At 35.4% G+C, this 16,884-nt stretch overlaps 1 pseudogene; it reads left to right on the top strand.

Annotated features, from left to right (window-relative positions):
* Positions 1–13,287: 13,287 nt before the first annotated feature.
* LOC111998540 (aspartic proteinase CDR1-like) lies at positions 13,288–14,556 on the top strand (annotated as a pseudogene).
* The last annotated feature ends 2,328 nt before the right edge of the window (positions 14,557–16,884 follow it).

The raw sequence follows: 16,884 nt of genomic DNA, 5'->3' as shown, positions 1-16,884 counted from the left end.
TTTTTTTTTTTTTTATCCTAGTTGATTGCGAAGCTTTTATTAGAGAGGCCATCAACTTAGGCTCTTAGAATACCTTTGTCGCTTGTAGCTAGTCAGAGGTCTAGAGAGACGACGAGTGAACAATCGTTAGTCCGCAAGGGAGCGAGCTATAATGAGGTCTTCCAATCAAGTCATGAGCCCAAAAAGGGCTTCTCCTAGTCATAAGAGAGAGAAACGTCAGCCCAATCTTTTGACGAGGAAATGGAAAGTGGTGAAGAAGGAGATGCGGTAGTAAGTGAGGGCAAAGACAAGGATAATGAGGATGAAGGGGGGAGAGAGAGTGACGGGGATGAAAATGACGATGATGAGGAGTTCTTAGAGAGTACTTCAAGAGGCCCAGGATATGATCTTCCTTTCATTATCCCTAAAAATGGACGATTAATGACTTTTTATCAACGATGTCGAACAAGGTTTTCAATACTCTGCGTGACCATTACCAAATTTTGGACAACATCCCAATCTGTCTCCCTGGGGAGTTTGAGAAGTGCTATTTAAGGAAGACCGCAGACGTCGACATGTACGATGCCATGTTCACAGTAGGGTTGAGACTTCCTCTGACGGTACTTCACCATCAGTTGGCCAACTTTCGGGGTTGTCCGTCAGCCAAATTGCCCTTAACGCTTAGGGGATATTCATTGGAGTTGAAATTTTGTGGGGTCATCTAAGTGGAAGGAACCATCAACTAACTCTTGACGAGTTCTTCTGGTGCTATCGTCCTCAATACATTGTCTCATCCCAGGAAATATACCATTTCTCTGCAAGGAAGAAAGAGTTAAGGCTGGTATCCGATATGCCCGATTCCAATATGAATTGGAAAGGCAGGTACTTTTTTGTCTAAGCGACGAACTGGGTATGTCGTCAGGAAGAGTGGGAGACGATGCCCATGGTTTTGACAACAATTGGACTTATGTCAAAGATTCAGGTTAATCTCATCTGCTTCTTTCAGTTTATTTATTTCGAATTTCTAACATCGTTTACTTTTCTTGTTTTCTTTCAGCTAGTGTTCGTCCACATATCACAGACGAGCAAGAAGCTTTTATTCCTCAAGTAACAGAAATCCCATTGGATGAGCGAAAGTGTCGAGATCTTATTACACTCAAACACTTTAATTCTTTTGATCTGCTTCATCCATTCTAATTTGGTTGTAACCCAAAAAAGCATCCATGAAGCTTAATAATTGGTGTTGAACCATAGGGTCAACTAGAACATTGACCCGCGAGAGGGGGTAACTATCTTTGGGGCATGCCTTGTTTAGGTCGGTGAAGTCTACGTACATCCTCCATTTCCCGCTGGCTTTCTTTACCATTACCACGTTTGCCAGCCAGTCGAGGTAATAGACCTACCTAATGAAGTTCACCTCCTGCAGCTTGCGAACTTCTTCCACTATAGCTTGGTCTCGTTCTAGGGCAAATACTCGCTTCTTCTGACAGATGGGTGGAAAGAAGGGTAACACGTTCAGTCTGTGCACCATGCCAAAGGGTCTATTCTCGACATGTCTTCATGACTCTAAGCAAATACATCCCAATTATCTTTAAGAAAAGCTTTCAATGCTTGGCGGACTGTCGGGCTGGCAAGGGTACCAATCCTTGTTGTCCAATCATTCTAGGAGTCATTGAGAAGTACCTCTTCAAGCCTTTCGACGGGTTTGTCATCGTCCAGTGTTCTTCTATGTTCATGGCCTAGAGGTGGTCTTCTATGCTCATGCGCAGCTACCTGATTTCCACGCAGCTCCCCTACTCCATAATCTATAGGGAACTTGATCATTAAGTGGTAGGTCGAGATTACAGCTTTCCATGAATTGAGAGTAGGTCGTCCCAGGATGGCATTGTAAGCGAACGAGCAGTCAACCACAAGGAATGTTACATCCTTAGTGATCTGCTGGGGGTAGTCACCCACCCTCATGGATAAGGTGACTGCACTAAGAGGGAACATCCTTGTTCCTCCAAAACCAACAAGCGAAGCATTCATCGGAACCAGTCACTCTCTATCAATCCTTATCTGTTGGAATGTTTGGTAGTAAAGGATGTCAGCCGAGTTGCCATTATCGACCAGAACTCGGTGCATGTTGTAATCTCCTACTTGTATGCTGACGACAAGTGCATTGTCATGTGGGTGGTGAAGACATCAGGCATCTTCTTCCGAGAATTCGATGACGAGGTTGTCCATCCGCACCATCTTTGGTACCGAACCCATCAACTAGACGTTTTGAACCATCTTGAGGTAAGTCTTACGGGTCTTTTTGGATGACCCAGTAGCCGTCGTGCCCCTTACAATCATTCTTATATCTCCTATAGGTAGCCTAGGACGCTCATTCTCCCGTTTAAGAGCCTGCTTTTGATGTAGGTCTACCCTCTCTTTGTTGTCGAACCTCTGTAGCTTTTCTTACTTAATAAGGGCTTCAATTTGTTGTTTCAAGTCATAAAAGTTAGCTATGTCATGGCCATGATCACGATGGAAGCTGTAGTACTTGTCTCTAGACCTCTTGTTAGGATCTCCCTTCAGCTTGCCGGGAAAGGTCAAGGCTCCTTCGTACTTAATCTACATCAAGACTTGGTCGATCGGGGTAGTCAGAGGGGTGAAGCTCATGAACTTTCCTTAGGGAGGCTTCGAGCGTCTATCCTCCCGTCGTTCTCCAGTCCTAGCCATCTTTCACCCCCTGTCTGACCGTACGTCTTCTTGTCTTTCCCTTTTCTTAGGCTTCTCTTCTCAGGCCAGCAGTGCGTCTTCCATGTTCATGTACTTGGTTGCCCTGTAAAATACATCTGACATAGTCTTTGGGTCATTCTTTTATAGGGAAAACAGAACTTACCCTTTCGTAGTCCATTCGTGAAGGCAGCCACGAGTATCTTATCATCAGCTTCATCGATCGAGAGAGCCTCTTTGTTAAAGCGAGTGATGTAGGATCTCAGCGCCTCGTCCTCCTTCTACTTAATGTTCATCAAGCATGCAGTAGACTTCTTATACCTATGTCCTCTAATGAAGTGTGGAGCGAACTAGGCTCTTAACTCTTTGAAGGTACCAATGGAGTTAGGCGTTAGCCTGCTGAACCAGATCCTTGTGGATCTTTCAGCATGGTGGGGAAGGCTCTGCATATGATCTCGTTTCGTACCCCTTGTAGGTCCATCAGAGTCTTGAAAGACTCCAGGTGGTCTAAGGGGCCCTTGAATCCATCATAATTTTTCACCTACGGCATATGAAACGTTGGTGGAAGGGGGAATGAAGTGACGAATGCTGTGAACGATGAATCAGTTTGATGGACCATGTCATTGAGGTTGCTAGACACCCATCCTCTAAGGGCGTTCATCATAAAGTCCATATGTTCCTTCATCGTCTGCATCTCAGTAACTATGTGAGGTGGAACCGTATAAGTGACAGATGGTCGATTCGTGTCCTGCCATTCTGGCCTACTTGGGGCGTTGCTTCCTTTCGCCCTTCCTGGTTCCTTCTTTTAGCACTAGTTCCTTCTTGGTCTTCCTCCTGAGTATTAAAGTCTACATTCTTTTGGCTCAATTGTTCTTCCAGGTCGTGGTTTTTTTTTTGGTGAGGAGCTCCATGATGGCGGCGAGAGTTTGAGCCTGTCTCTCAAGGGCAATCGTGCGTGGTTCGTCTCCTTAAATGTCGTTGGTGGTTGCCATCGAGCGAGTGAGCACCACACAGCTCTTTGTTTGGGAGGCGATAGTACAACTTACAGATCGCAGATTCCCACGACGGCGCCAACTGATGATGCCGAAAATCGTCAGTAGGCCACACAACACTCACGTGCTCAAAACAAGGCCTGCACAACAACAATAACAAAGAATGCCCTAGGAGAGTACCAGTGTGGTACCAACCAAAGACCCTTTGAATATTAAGTCAAAGAACTTTTTTACAACTTTAGAGTGCCAGAGTTAGGGTAAATTATGCGTAATTGTGAGGATCTTGGAGTTTTTATAGTAGTGTAGGGTTGACATCCGTGCCTTGATTAAGAAGATGTTTCCTTGTAGGAGAGAGACTCTTTATTTCACGCATCTTGCGGAATCCTTTCCTTGTAGGAGTCTTCCTGATTTGGGTTAAGTGTGAGGTGCAAGATATTTCCTTATATACTTATGCATGTAGAACAAGTCATGCTAAGCCCATTAGCTTCATTTCGTCTGCCTTACTATCCATCAATGCCTTCTGATTGTTTCTACTCCACACTTGATGACCGTCAAATGTGCCCGTCAACCTTGGAGATGGATCGTCAGTTTCTTAGGCACACAAGCAAAGTCATCAGCTATTCAAGCTCTTCAACTTCACTTCAATAATTTCTACCTATCAATAATTTTCAAACTTTTTATTTTCTTTGGTATTTTGATTAATTGAAATTCTAAATTAATGTGTGTGTGTGTGTGTATATAATTGTCTCTTTTTTATGTTCGATATTTTTATAAAAATATTATATTTTATTTTAATACTCATTTATGTGAATTGAGAAAATCAATTTTATGCCTTAATGACAAACACATTCTTTACTAAATTTGAAATTCAAATATAAATTAGAATTTGAATAGCTGCGATCAATGGTTTTTGTTAGAAAAATTGTTGAACATTAACGTGATGTTTAATACCAATATTATTAATTATGTTTCGGACCTAGTTTATATTTGTCTACTAGAATGGAATATTTCGGTACCGGTCTATTTTGATGTACCGTTTTAAAATGTTTCGACATTCCTAAAACACACACACACACACACACAAACACACACACACACACATATAACATGAAAGTATCAACTAAAGAAGTGTTACTATTATATAAAAAATGAATTTGATTTAATTTGTCTGAAAAAATTAAATAAAGTGGGATTAAAAAAATTATTATAATTTTTCTACAAATAAAATTCACATTTTGGATAATTGTAAAAAAATACAATAAATGTGAAGGTTGAAGCACTTATTGCATGGACAAAAGTTATTAATATTTTAATTAATATATAGATCTTAAATAAAATTCACAAATGCTATGTCCACAATACTTTGGCAATAAATTCTACGTGACAGGTTATTACAGGTTGATATAGGTGGGCAATAAAATAATTTTAGTAGTAGGTTCAAACTAAAACTAATAACAACTTTCAACCTATAATTTGGTGTGAAAGTGTTGTGAAAATATTGTAAACATAACACTTTTCTTAATAATAATACCTCTTTTTTAAAGTATAAAATTATAAATAAACATTAATATATATTAATAATATTAGATTCGCAAAATAATAATAATAACAACAACAACACCTAGTCTGAACTCAGCCGAAATTGATCGAAACTTGATGGAATGGCCAGAACTTACCAAAACTGGTCAGAATTTGACCCAAGGTGGAACGAGTGGTATTACCGTATCGAATTGCATGCCGGTACGAGATATTCCAGCCAGAATGGCCAAAACGGAATGAAATTAATAAAATTGTTTAATACCATCATTGCCAGCAATTTCATTTTTATTGCAATATATATATATATATACACTTTCCATTATAAATGTTTAGGTAAATTGCAAATTACACCTCTAAATTTTATGGCTGTTTAGATTTTACACTCTAAAGTTTTAGAATTTGAATTTTACCCCCTGAAATTTGGGATGTTTGGATTTTACACCCTAACGTTTCAGAATTTAGATTTTACTCTCTAAAGTTTGCGGGTGTTTGAATTTTACACCCTAAAATTTTAGAATTTAGGAATGTAAAATCCAAACACTCCCAAACTTTAGAGGGCAAAATCCAAATTCTCAAATATTATAATGTAAAATCCAAACACCCCAAACTTCAAGGGGTAAAATTCAAATTTTGAAACTTATCTAAATACCCCCAAACTTTAGGGGGTAAAATCCAAATTCTAAAACATTAGGATGTAAAATCCAAACATCCCAAACTTCAAAGGGTAAAATTCAAATTCTAAAACTTTAAAGTGTAAAATCCAAATACACTCAAACTTTAAGGGTGTAATTTGCAATTTACCCTAAATGTTTTACTATCAAACATTCTTATTTGAATATTTAATATGGTAACGTTACTAGATGGAAAGTTTTCAGAAACTTAAGTGTACAGCTATTTTCTAAATTACTTAAATAAATTTCACAAACTTACCTTGAGGTTTGTGATAATACCAATTAGGTCCAAAACATTTTAAAACCCACAAATTTGGTCCTCAAAAGACAACTTTGTCCCTATCTTTTTATTCTCTCTTCTTTCTCTCTCTTCTCTTCTGTCTCTTTCGCTTCTCTCGAAACTCTCTCTAACCGGCAAAACTCATGAGCTTGGTCACTGGCATAAGCATTCAGCAACACTTGGATTCGTAGCCACCTAAGATCATTTTCTTCGCTATTTTGCTTAGACTAAAAACAACATCATCAGATTAGCCATGGAAATCCTCTGATTCGATTGATTCTGATTTGGACTCAGCAGTTTTGGATTCGTCAAGAAGAATTTGAAATTCCTCTTCCAAATACAACCTTCCTTGCCGTTGAAGAAGACAAAGAAAATGGGTTTTTGAAATGAGTATTTTCTTATTTGGATTTAGAGAGAGAGAGTTGTGAGAAAGAAACTCAGATCAAAGAAGAGGAGAGGAACGAGACAAAGGGGAGAGAAAGAAGAGAAAAGAAGAGAAAATAAAATTAAAGACAAAGTTGTCTTTTGAGGACCAAATTGGTGGGTTTTAAAATGTTTTGGACCTAGTTGGTATTATCACAAATCTTAGGGTAGGTTTGTGAAGTTTATCTAGTAAGTTACCATATATACAAGTATTTACTATTTGGTTTAATGGAAAGTCAAAATAGTTGGCAATATTTCAAATGTATATTCTGAAGCTTTCTAAATGGATTTGTAATCAAGATTTGCCACGTTATGGGCTATTGTTTGTCTATTGATTTCAATAGCTTTATGACCCATTTAAATGTTTTCATAATCACCTTTTTTTGGCTCATAAAGCTATAGAAGTTCAAAAATAATTTTGTTATTGTTCTAAACACTCATTGCCTGCTTCTACTTAATCTAAACAAAATATTTTATTCTCTACTCTATTTTCTAGAAAAAGAACGTGTTGCAGAGAGTTTATATCCTACAAGTAATGTAAACTCGCAAGGATAATTACCAAGATGGCTGGGCTGTTATATCCTGGAAACAACATGCAAAAATTATTTGTTTACTACATCAAATAAGTCTGTAGACAACACGATTTGTCTCAAGATAGTAACTTGATCCACAACTCATCCCCGTCACCTCTTAGTGTAAAATCCAAATACACTCAAACTTTAAGGGTGTAATTTGCAATTTACCCTAAATGTTTTACTATCAAACATTCTTATTTGAATATTTAATATGGTAACGTTACTAGATGGAAAGTTTTCAGAAACTTAAGTGTACAGCTATTTTCTAAATTACTTAAATAAATTTCACAAACTTACCTTGAGGTTTGTGATAATACCAATTAGGTCCAAAACATTTTAAAACCCACAAATTTGGTCCTCAAAAGACAACTTTGTCCCTATCTTTTTATTCTCTCTTCTTTCTCTCTCTTCTCTTCTGTCTCTTTCGCTTCTCTCGAAACTCTCTCTAACCGGCAAAACTCATGAGCTTGGTCACTGGCATAAGCATTCAACAACACTTGGATTCGTAGCCACCTAAGATCATTTTCTTCGCTATTTTGCTTAGACTAAAAACAACATCATCAGATTAGCCATGGAAATCCTCTGATTCGATTGATTCTGATTTGGACTCAGCAGTTTTGGATTCGTCAAGAAGAATTTGAAATTCCTCTTCCAAATACAACCTTGCTTGCCGTTGAAGAAGACAAAGAAAATGGGTTTTTGAAATGAGTATTTTCTTATTTGGATTTAGAGAGAGAGAGTTGTGAGAAAGAAACTCAAATCAAAGAAGAGGAGAGGAACGAGACAAAGGGGAGAGAAAGAAGAGAAAAGAAGAGAAAATAAAATTAAAGACAAAGTTGTCTTTTGAGGACCAAATTGGTGGGTTTTAAAATGTTTTGGACCTAGTTGGTATTATCACAAATCTTAGGGTGGGTTTGTGAAGTTTATCTAGTAAGTTACCATATATACAAGTATTTACTATTTGGTTTAATGGAAAGTCAAAATAGTTGGCAATATTTCAAATGTATATTCTGAAGCTTTCTAAATGGATTTGTAATCAAGATTTGCCACGTTATGGGCTATTGTTTGTCTATTGATTTCAATAGCTTTATGACCCATTTAAATGTTTTCATAATCACCTTTTTTTGGCTCATCAAGCTATAGAAGTTCAAAAATAATTTTGTTATTGTTCTAAACACTCATTGCCTGCTTCTACTTAATCTAAACAAAATATTTTATTCTCTACTCTATTTTCTAGAAAAAGAACGTGTTGCAGAGAGTTTATATCCTACAAGTAATGTAAACTCGCAAGGATAATTACCAAGATGGCTGGGCTGTTATATCCTGGAAACAACATGCAAAAATTATTTGTTTACTACATCAAATAAGTCTGTAGACAACACGATTTGTCTCAAGATAGTAACTTGATCCACAACTCATCCCCGTCACCTCTTTTGGTAATTATTTGTTTACTATATCAAATAAGTCCATAGACAGCACAATTTATCTCAAGATAGTGACTTGATCCACACCTCATCCCTATCACCTCTTTTGGTAATATCATTTTTGTGTAAATTTCAAGGAAAAGTTAGGTAATATCTCTCCTTTGTTTCCAACATTTTACAAATATAAAATTTGATACTTATAATAGTTACTAATGAGTAATGGCTATTATTATATGTGGAACTTTTTTTTTTAGGGGAATATTCGAAACTAAATATTTTATCATTATACATTTATTATAATTGTATTTATATATTAAAATATATATTTTATCATTAAAGAAAAATATGATATATCAAGATTTTAATGGATGTCCTCTCAAAAAAAAAAAAAAAATATTCTAGTGAATGGTTTAAATATAAAATGAAATTTAAATTCAAATAAAATATACTAGCCTAATCACACGTGCTCCACTCATGCGATGAGGGTTTCTTTTTAATTATTATCTTGAGTTTAATGTAATTTTACAATTTGAATTTATTTATTGTTAGTGAGGTAACATAGGAATGGATTTTTAAGAAACTAAAATTTAGAATTTGAAAATAAGTAAACTGTTAAATTTAGTGTGTGCTATTTTTTAGGGAAAAAATGTATTAAACATGCTTGAAATACATTCAAATAAAGAGTGTGCTAATTTTTAGGAAAAAAAGTTTATTTGGTAATTTTTATTTTTATTTTTTTGAATTATAATTTTAACCCTATTTTTTATTTTTTTTAGAATAAAGATTATCTAATCAAAATAGGGGTATTTTTGACATTTTTTGAAGCCATAACTAATTTTCTAAATCCTCTTGCTATATAGAGATATTGAAATAATAACACATGAAATTATGAAACCTTAAAAACTATGCGACAAAATATAATGAGGTCAACCAAAAATTAAACATTTTTAGCGAATTTTATACAATATTCACCGTTATTTATTTTGGTAAGATACCTCAAATAAATTTCGTAGATGCAAATAAATAACTTGGTGTATATATATAGTTTACCATGGATTACTTTTTGTTTTGCTAGAATTATTTATGTAATCACATTCACATTTGGATGGATGGTAATAACATCATATATGCCATTTATAACATTTGCCACAAGCAAAAGGGCTACAGTTCTTCCTTGCAAATGCAGTACACAGGTGCATAGAATCACACTCAAGAATTATTTCCTGAACACCAATGTCACAGACAAACAACACTGCAGCCTCCATGGCTTTAGCAAAGGTCCCAGAGGAGAATAGATCTTTTCACTTTACTCAGCCATCACTCTGTGGCGATCACCTCTAGGCTCTAACCATAACTCCAATCCATGCTGCTCCTTGGTCACTGAAAATAGTTCCATCCACATTAACTTTGTACCACTTGGGCTTCTTGAAAATCACTTACCAATCTCGTAGCTCTTAAAACCAATCCAGTTTTCATCTTCTGAGATCCGCCATGCCTTGATTGTGTTTGTATATTGAAGTCCAATTAAAATATATATATATATATATATTAGAATATTGATTAATTAAATTGTAAGGACACAACAAAAGCTTATAAAGAAAAATATTATAAATTCAATCAAAATTCAAACTTCTTTGATTGTACACATACTTGCGCCCGCAAAACCGCAAATAAAAAAAAAATATTGGAAATTTTATCTGCATTCATTCAATTTATAACTTTGGAAATTTACTAACTAATATGAAATTGTTACCAAGAGCACTCACACTCTCCATCAAATCAAACCAAACCCAAAGCAATTATTTTGTTGAGGTTAAGGAAGGAAAGAGCAATTTAAGATGAAGGAAATAATGATCGAAATAGAAAGATGATCATTAGATAAGAGGAGAGGAGGGTCTGTGTCCATTACTTCACAAATAGGTTCCACCTTGGTAGCGAGAGGGTTTTCTTAATGCTTGTTTCCATTTGGTACAGATCCCAATATTGCAAGCAAGATCAATTTTGGCAATGGCAGTGAAGTTGATTGAATTTGAAGCAAAACAAAAGTTGACTAAGTTATTAAATTCGGTCAAAGTTGTTGACCAAAAACAAGCCACATCATAATAGGAAGAGATTTGTCAACTCTGTTCCTTTTTCTTTTCTTTTTTTTCTTTATTTTTTTTCCTTTTTTAAATCCGGATTTGTATTGTCCTGGGTTTGCAGTGTGGTGCGGTTTTAGGTTATTTTTAGCACTGCATTTTATGGTGTGATTTAACCAAAATCATAACCGCACTACACTTCATTTTTGCGGTCACGTGTGCAATGTAGTGTATAAGATATAGTTTGAATGGTTTCAAATCGATATATTTTTCAAATTTTGGTCTTTTTTTACCCAGCCCAAAAAGTTTTGGGCTAAGTTTTAAACAATTTAGCTAAATTTTCTTTATTTGGGGTTGGCTTTCCTAATTAACACTTACTAGGATTATTATTATTATTATTATTATTTTGAAAACTAGGGTTGTTAAACTATTAATAATATATTTAATATTAAAAAATAAATATATTAATATATATAAACGGTGCAGTGTGGTACAGTTTGTGCGGTTTTCTTATTATAAAACAGCAAACTGCACTACACCATGCAGTGCAGTGCACTATTATTTGTGATGTGGTATAGTTATGCCATTTTGCGGGTGGTTTTGGTGCAATCTTTGCTATTTATGCAGTTTGGTGAACATCGCTAGTCCTACTTGATTGGAGAGGGAAAAAAAATCTGTCTTTATATTATAAAAATAGCGAATCTTGGTGGGTATATATTTTAGTATTTTAATTTTTTTATTTTTAGTAGGTGATTTGATGTCGTTCACGCTTCGAGAAATGATTGTCTTATATTTTCAAAAAATGATGGTATCATCAAATTTATTAGGTATAATACTCCGGAACCGAAAAAAAAAAAAAAAAAAAAAAAAAAAAAAAAAAAAAAAAAAAAAAAAAAAAAAAAAAAAAAAAAAAAAAAAAAAAAACTTTCACATCACAATTTGTAACAGAAACTTTTACACCAAGTTTGGAAGAAATTGTTTAGTCAATTGTTCCACATTGACACGTCAAATTTGGAAGAAATTCTTGTCTTGGCAATACTACTAATACATGTTTTGGATTAATATTTTGAGTTGGTTGGCTGATTTTTTGCCACGGTTCTTGTTTGCAAGTTCTGTAATTTGGGTTTAAATCTTCAAATGAACTTGATTCGGTCTCGTATAAATTCTGGAAATAGGTAATTGCTATTTAGAATTACACTTCATCTGTAGACAATTGATTTTAACTTTAATCTATTTGGCCAACTTTCGAAGAATTTAGATAATTCTGTACTCTAATGAAGAAAAATAGCCATGAAACAGTTAAGAATTCACTTCGCAATGAGCTTATAGTAGGCATACAAACGAGAGACATGAGCTATTGATTTTAGCTTATTTGTAGTTAGAGCTCGAACTATTAACAATTTTTTCTTATGGGCTAGCCATGTTGTGAGTCATAGTCAACCACCTCTTGATGAGGTGTGGGTTCTTATTAGGAACTCACTGTATTTGTCAATTAAGAATTTAAAGATAATAATATTATATAATATATATTGAAATAATTATACAGAAATTGGGGGATAGAGAAACTGTATATAAAACTTTCCATCGCGTGTGACTCTCTCCCAAAACTTCAAATTCAATGGCAAGCAGTGTCATGTTTAATGGCCATTTGATGCCACTCATGCTTGGAGAAATGAATGTCTTATATCTTCCAAATATTATGGTATCATCAAATTTATTAGGTAAAATATACTGTATTTGTCAATTAAGAATTTAAAGATAATAATGAGTCCGTTTGGATAGCACTTATTGTTGCTAAAAGTTGATAAAAACTGATTGTTGCTGAAAACACTGTAGCAAAATAATTTTTAAATGTGTGAATAGTGTTGTGGGGCCCACTTTTAATATTAAATATTGTGTGAACAGTACATGAACAGTGTATGCACAGTAAATTTTGCCCCCAAAGTCAACAAGTGCGGCCCAAAAAAAAAAAAAAGGAGAAAACGCAGAAGTGAAACCGTGCCGTGACTAACCGAGCTATCCAAACGCAGACAATATATTCTAATATTGATAAATTAAATGGAAATTGGGGGATAGAGAAAGTGTATATAAAACTTTCCATAGCGTGACTCTCTTCCAAAACCTCAAATTCAATGGCAAGCACTGTTATGTTTCATCCATGCTTCCTTGTTGCCTCAATTCTCTCAAATTATTTTATAGGCCTTTTGGCTACAGCTGCTAGCAATGGTGGGTTTACCGTTGAGCTAATCCGCCCGAATTCTCCCAAATCTCCCTTCTACAATGCTAACAAAACTTTTACCGGCCGTCTAAACAAGTACTATCCAAATGCCCTTCAATCATGACTCTCCCAAAACTTCAAATTCAATGGCAAGCAGTGTCATGTTTAATGGCCATTTGATGCCACTCATGCTTGGAGAAATGAATGTCTTATATCTTCCAAATATTATGGTATCGTCAAATTTATTAGGTAAAATATACTGTATTTGTCAATTAAGAATTTAAAGATAATAATATATTCTAATATTGATAAATTAAATGGAAATTGGGGGATAGAGAAAGTGTATATAAAACTTTCCATAGCGTGACTCTCTTCCAAAACCTCAAATTCAATGGCAAGCACTGTTATGTTTCATCCATGCTTCCTTGTTGCCTCAATTCTCTCAAATTATTTTATAGGCCTTTTGGCTACAGCTGCTAGCAATGGTGGGTTTACCGTTGAGCTAATCCGCCCGGATTTTCCCAAATCTCCCTTCTACAATGCTAACAAAACTTTTACCGGCCATCTAAACAAGTACTATCCAAATGCCCTTCAATCACGAGTAACAGCATGCAAAGGTCAGCATCTCATGAAGGTTTCAATTGGAACTCCACCGATAGACATCTATGGCATTGCTGATACAGGTAGTGACCTTGTGTCGACACAATGTGTACCATGTGATGGCTGCTACAATCAGATTAGTCCCATGTTCGATCCTCTAAAGTCCTCCACATATAGTGACTTTTATTGTGAATGAGAACAATGTCGTCTTATAAACACTGGCACTTGTTCTCAAAATACTTGCACTTAACACTTATGCATATGCAAACTCTTCCATAACCAGAGGTGTTTTAGCCCAAGAAAAAGTCACCATGACATCTAACTCAGGGCAAACAGTTTCCCTAGACATTGCTCTTGGGTGTGGACAAAACAGTAGCGGGGTTTTCAATGACCAAGAAATGGGAATCATTGCGTTAGGAGGAGGGCCTGTGTCCTTTGTTTCACAAATAGGATCTACCTTTGGTAGCAAGAGGTTTCCCATTGCTTGTTGCCATATGGTACTGATCCTAGTATTGAAAGCAAGATAAGTTTTGGCAATGGCAGTGAAGTTGTGGGTGATGGTGTGGTTTCAACACCTTTAGTATCCAAAGAATATAAGACCCCTATTTTGTCACATAAGGAGGAATTAGTGTCGGAGAGACGTGCCATTTAACTCTTTAGGTATGGTTTCTAAGGGCAACATGTTTTTGGATTCAGGAACACCACCAACGATTGTGCCACAAGATTTATATGATCAATTTGGCAGTGGAAGTGCTAAAGCAAATTGCAATGAATCCCATTAGGGATGACCCTGATTTGGGGACACAGCTTTGTTATAGAACTAAATCTAATCTTGACGGACCAATATTGATTGTCCATTTTGAGGGTGCGAACGTGCAGTTAAAGCCTATGCATACCTTCATTTCACCTAAAGATGGGGTTTACTACTTTGCAATGCAAGGTTCTAATGGTGGTGGTATATATGGCAACTTTGCTCAAGCTAATTTCTTGATTGGGTTTGACATGGAAACAATGATGCTCTCCTTCATGCCGACTGATTGCACCAAACAATAGAGTTTGCTAAATTTCAATGTAACACTACTATATCTTACACAATAAGAGATATAATAATGTAGTTATTCTTTTCTTGTAATATATCTTAATCTTAACATTTTTTTTCCCTAAGAAGAATCTTAATATTTACCAGTAGTCCAATTCATGGGAAAGTTTTAATATAGTATAATTGTTTTGATTTTTTTTATTAAATATAATTTCTCTCTCTCCCTCCTAAATATATATAGTCAAGCTATTGGCATTGGGCTACCACCTTTTAAGGGAATAAAGTTACACTCTTATCATCAGCTACAACTTTTTTGGTACAGTGATTTGTAGGAGGTCAAATTGGGCTAAGTCTCAGTCAACTTGTTGTCACTAGACTAGGGCTATCCAGCAACCCATCTGACCCGGCCCAGTCGTCCGACCCGATCCGACCCAAAGGCCCACAGACAAATCCGAATGTCCATACGGGTTGGGTGCGGGTCAATTAATTTTAAAATTCGGTTTTTCGAGTCAGTTTTGGGTCCCTCGATTTCTAACCTGTGTAAACCAAGCCGCTCGACCCAAAATTTTTAAAAAGAAAAAACACGATGATGGATGGGTCTGTTCTACATTTGAGTTTCAGAAAAATTTCTCTCTCAGTTTCTTTGATCTCTCACTTAAATCCCTAACCTAGCCTCCTTGCTGCCGCTATCACCAAGGTGGGCCTTGTCGCCACTCTTAACCCTAGCCTCCTTGCCGACGTTGCCCAGTCCATTGGCGCTAATTCAAATTCCACAAGCCTATTACCAACGTTGCCCCTTTGTCGTTGCACTTGCCGTCCTTGGTTGAGTCTCAAACTCCACAAACCTCCTTTGATCAACTTGAAATCTCCTCTTGATACTCTGATCTGTGCATTTTGATGGTGGGTCAGTAAAAAAGGTTCTATTTAAAAAAAAAAAAAAAAAAAATTCTACTGATCTTGTGATGGATGTGTTGGTTGGTGGTGAAGGAGGGACTGGTGGTGGTGCTGTTGGTTTAATCTTCTCTTTTTCGTTTTAGTCATAGATCTGGGGTTTTTGGTTTGGATTTTAATTTCTTTGTTCTGGGTTTTTCTTATTAAAGATCATTCTGGGTTTTAATTTTGTTTTAGTCTCATAGATTTATGGTTTTTGGTTTGGATTTTGAGAAGATTTTTTTGATTTTTTTTTTAAAAAAAATATTTTTTAGGCTTTTTTTTTTTTTTTTTTTTTTAAGAAGATTGTTCTGTGTTTTGAATTGTTGTTGTGCTTGAGACTCGAAACAATCGATCGGCTCTAACCCGCTTAACCGATGACTCACTCTGTCAGGCTCGACCCGAACGTTCAGTCGGCCGCTGGTGTATTTTCCATTCACCTGATTCAATCGGGTCGGGTGCAAGTCAGACCCAAACCCGATCTGGCCAATAGATTCACCAGATAAAAAAGTATAATTGGATTGGAGCTGCGTGTGGCCAAATCAATAATTCCTCCTGTAGTTTATAGGTAGCAATATTAGGATCGGGTTATATTCTTGTATTGTATAGTTTCATTCTACTAAAATGAATTATTCAGTTTGGTAGTGAGCTACCTGCAGGGTTTTTTTTTTTTTTTTTGGTCAAGGTTTTCTTTTTGTATTTATATCACTATATCACTTATGTTATAACTTTCTTGTTGCTGCACTTTATTTCTCCTGATATGGTTGTACTCATCTGACAGTAAATTGAATTATCTTTACTTAATTGGCATAATTAATAAAGTTTACTTGCCTCATCACACGCACGAAGAGCATATGAAGAGACTCTTTTTTTCTGAGTTTAGTGTCATAATTTTTCATTCATTCCAATTTGAAGTTTACATGTTTAATATTACACATTTGCAAACTGATACACTTCTTGTTATTCTAAAAAATAATGACTTACCTACTTCCATTGAACATTATTTTTAATTTTTCAAAATTCCACAACTTCTTTCTTTAGTTTGGTACTTGACTACATGGGTCCCCATTGAACATAGAAGACATAATCCTACAATTAGAATGCCAAAAAAAAAAAAAATTGTTTTAGCTGATAGAATTCAAGTTTCATTATGTTACATTATTAATGAAATTTTCTACCAAGAATTTAAGAACATACCTATCGCTCAATGAATTGCATGTTTGGATCTTAAATTCCTTTGTATCTAAAATCCAAAAATTTAGGATTTTTTTTTTTGGCTTGAAATTGTAAAAAATAATAATAACAAAATTGTTGACCAAATAATAAATTCTTTGAATTTGAAAACCAAGGAGAGAGTGGTCTTATTTTGTAGATAATGTTGTACTTGGGAGTTGTAAATGTATTTTTATTTGATTGTCCTTCAGTTTTGTCTC

The sequence above is a fragment of the Quercus suber genome, unplaced genomic scaffold (assembly GCF_002906115.3).
Source record: "Quercus suber isolate HL8 unplaced genomic scaffold, Cork oak 2.0 scaffold_312, whole genome shotgun sequence".
In the NCBI taxonomy this organism is placed as follows: Eukaryota; Viridiplantae; Streptophyta; class Magnoliopsida; order Fagales; family Fagaceae; genus Quercus; species Quercus suber.
The sequence above is the reverse complement of the archived record's forward strand: the minus strand, read 5'-3'. Positions and strand labels throughout refer to the sequence as shown.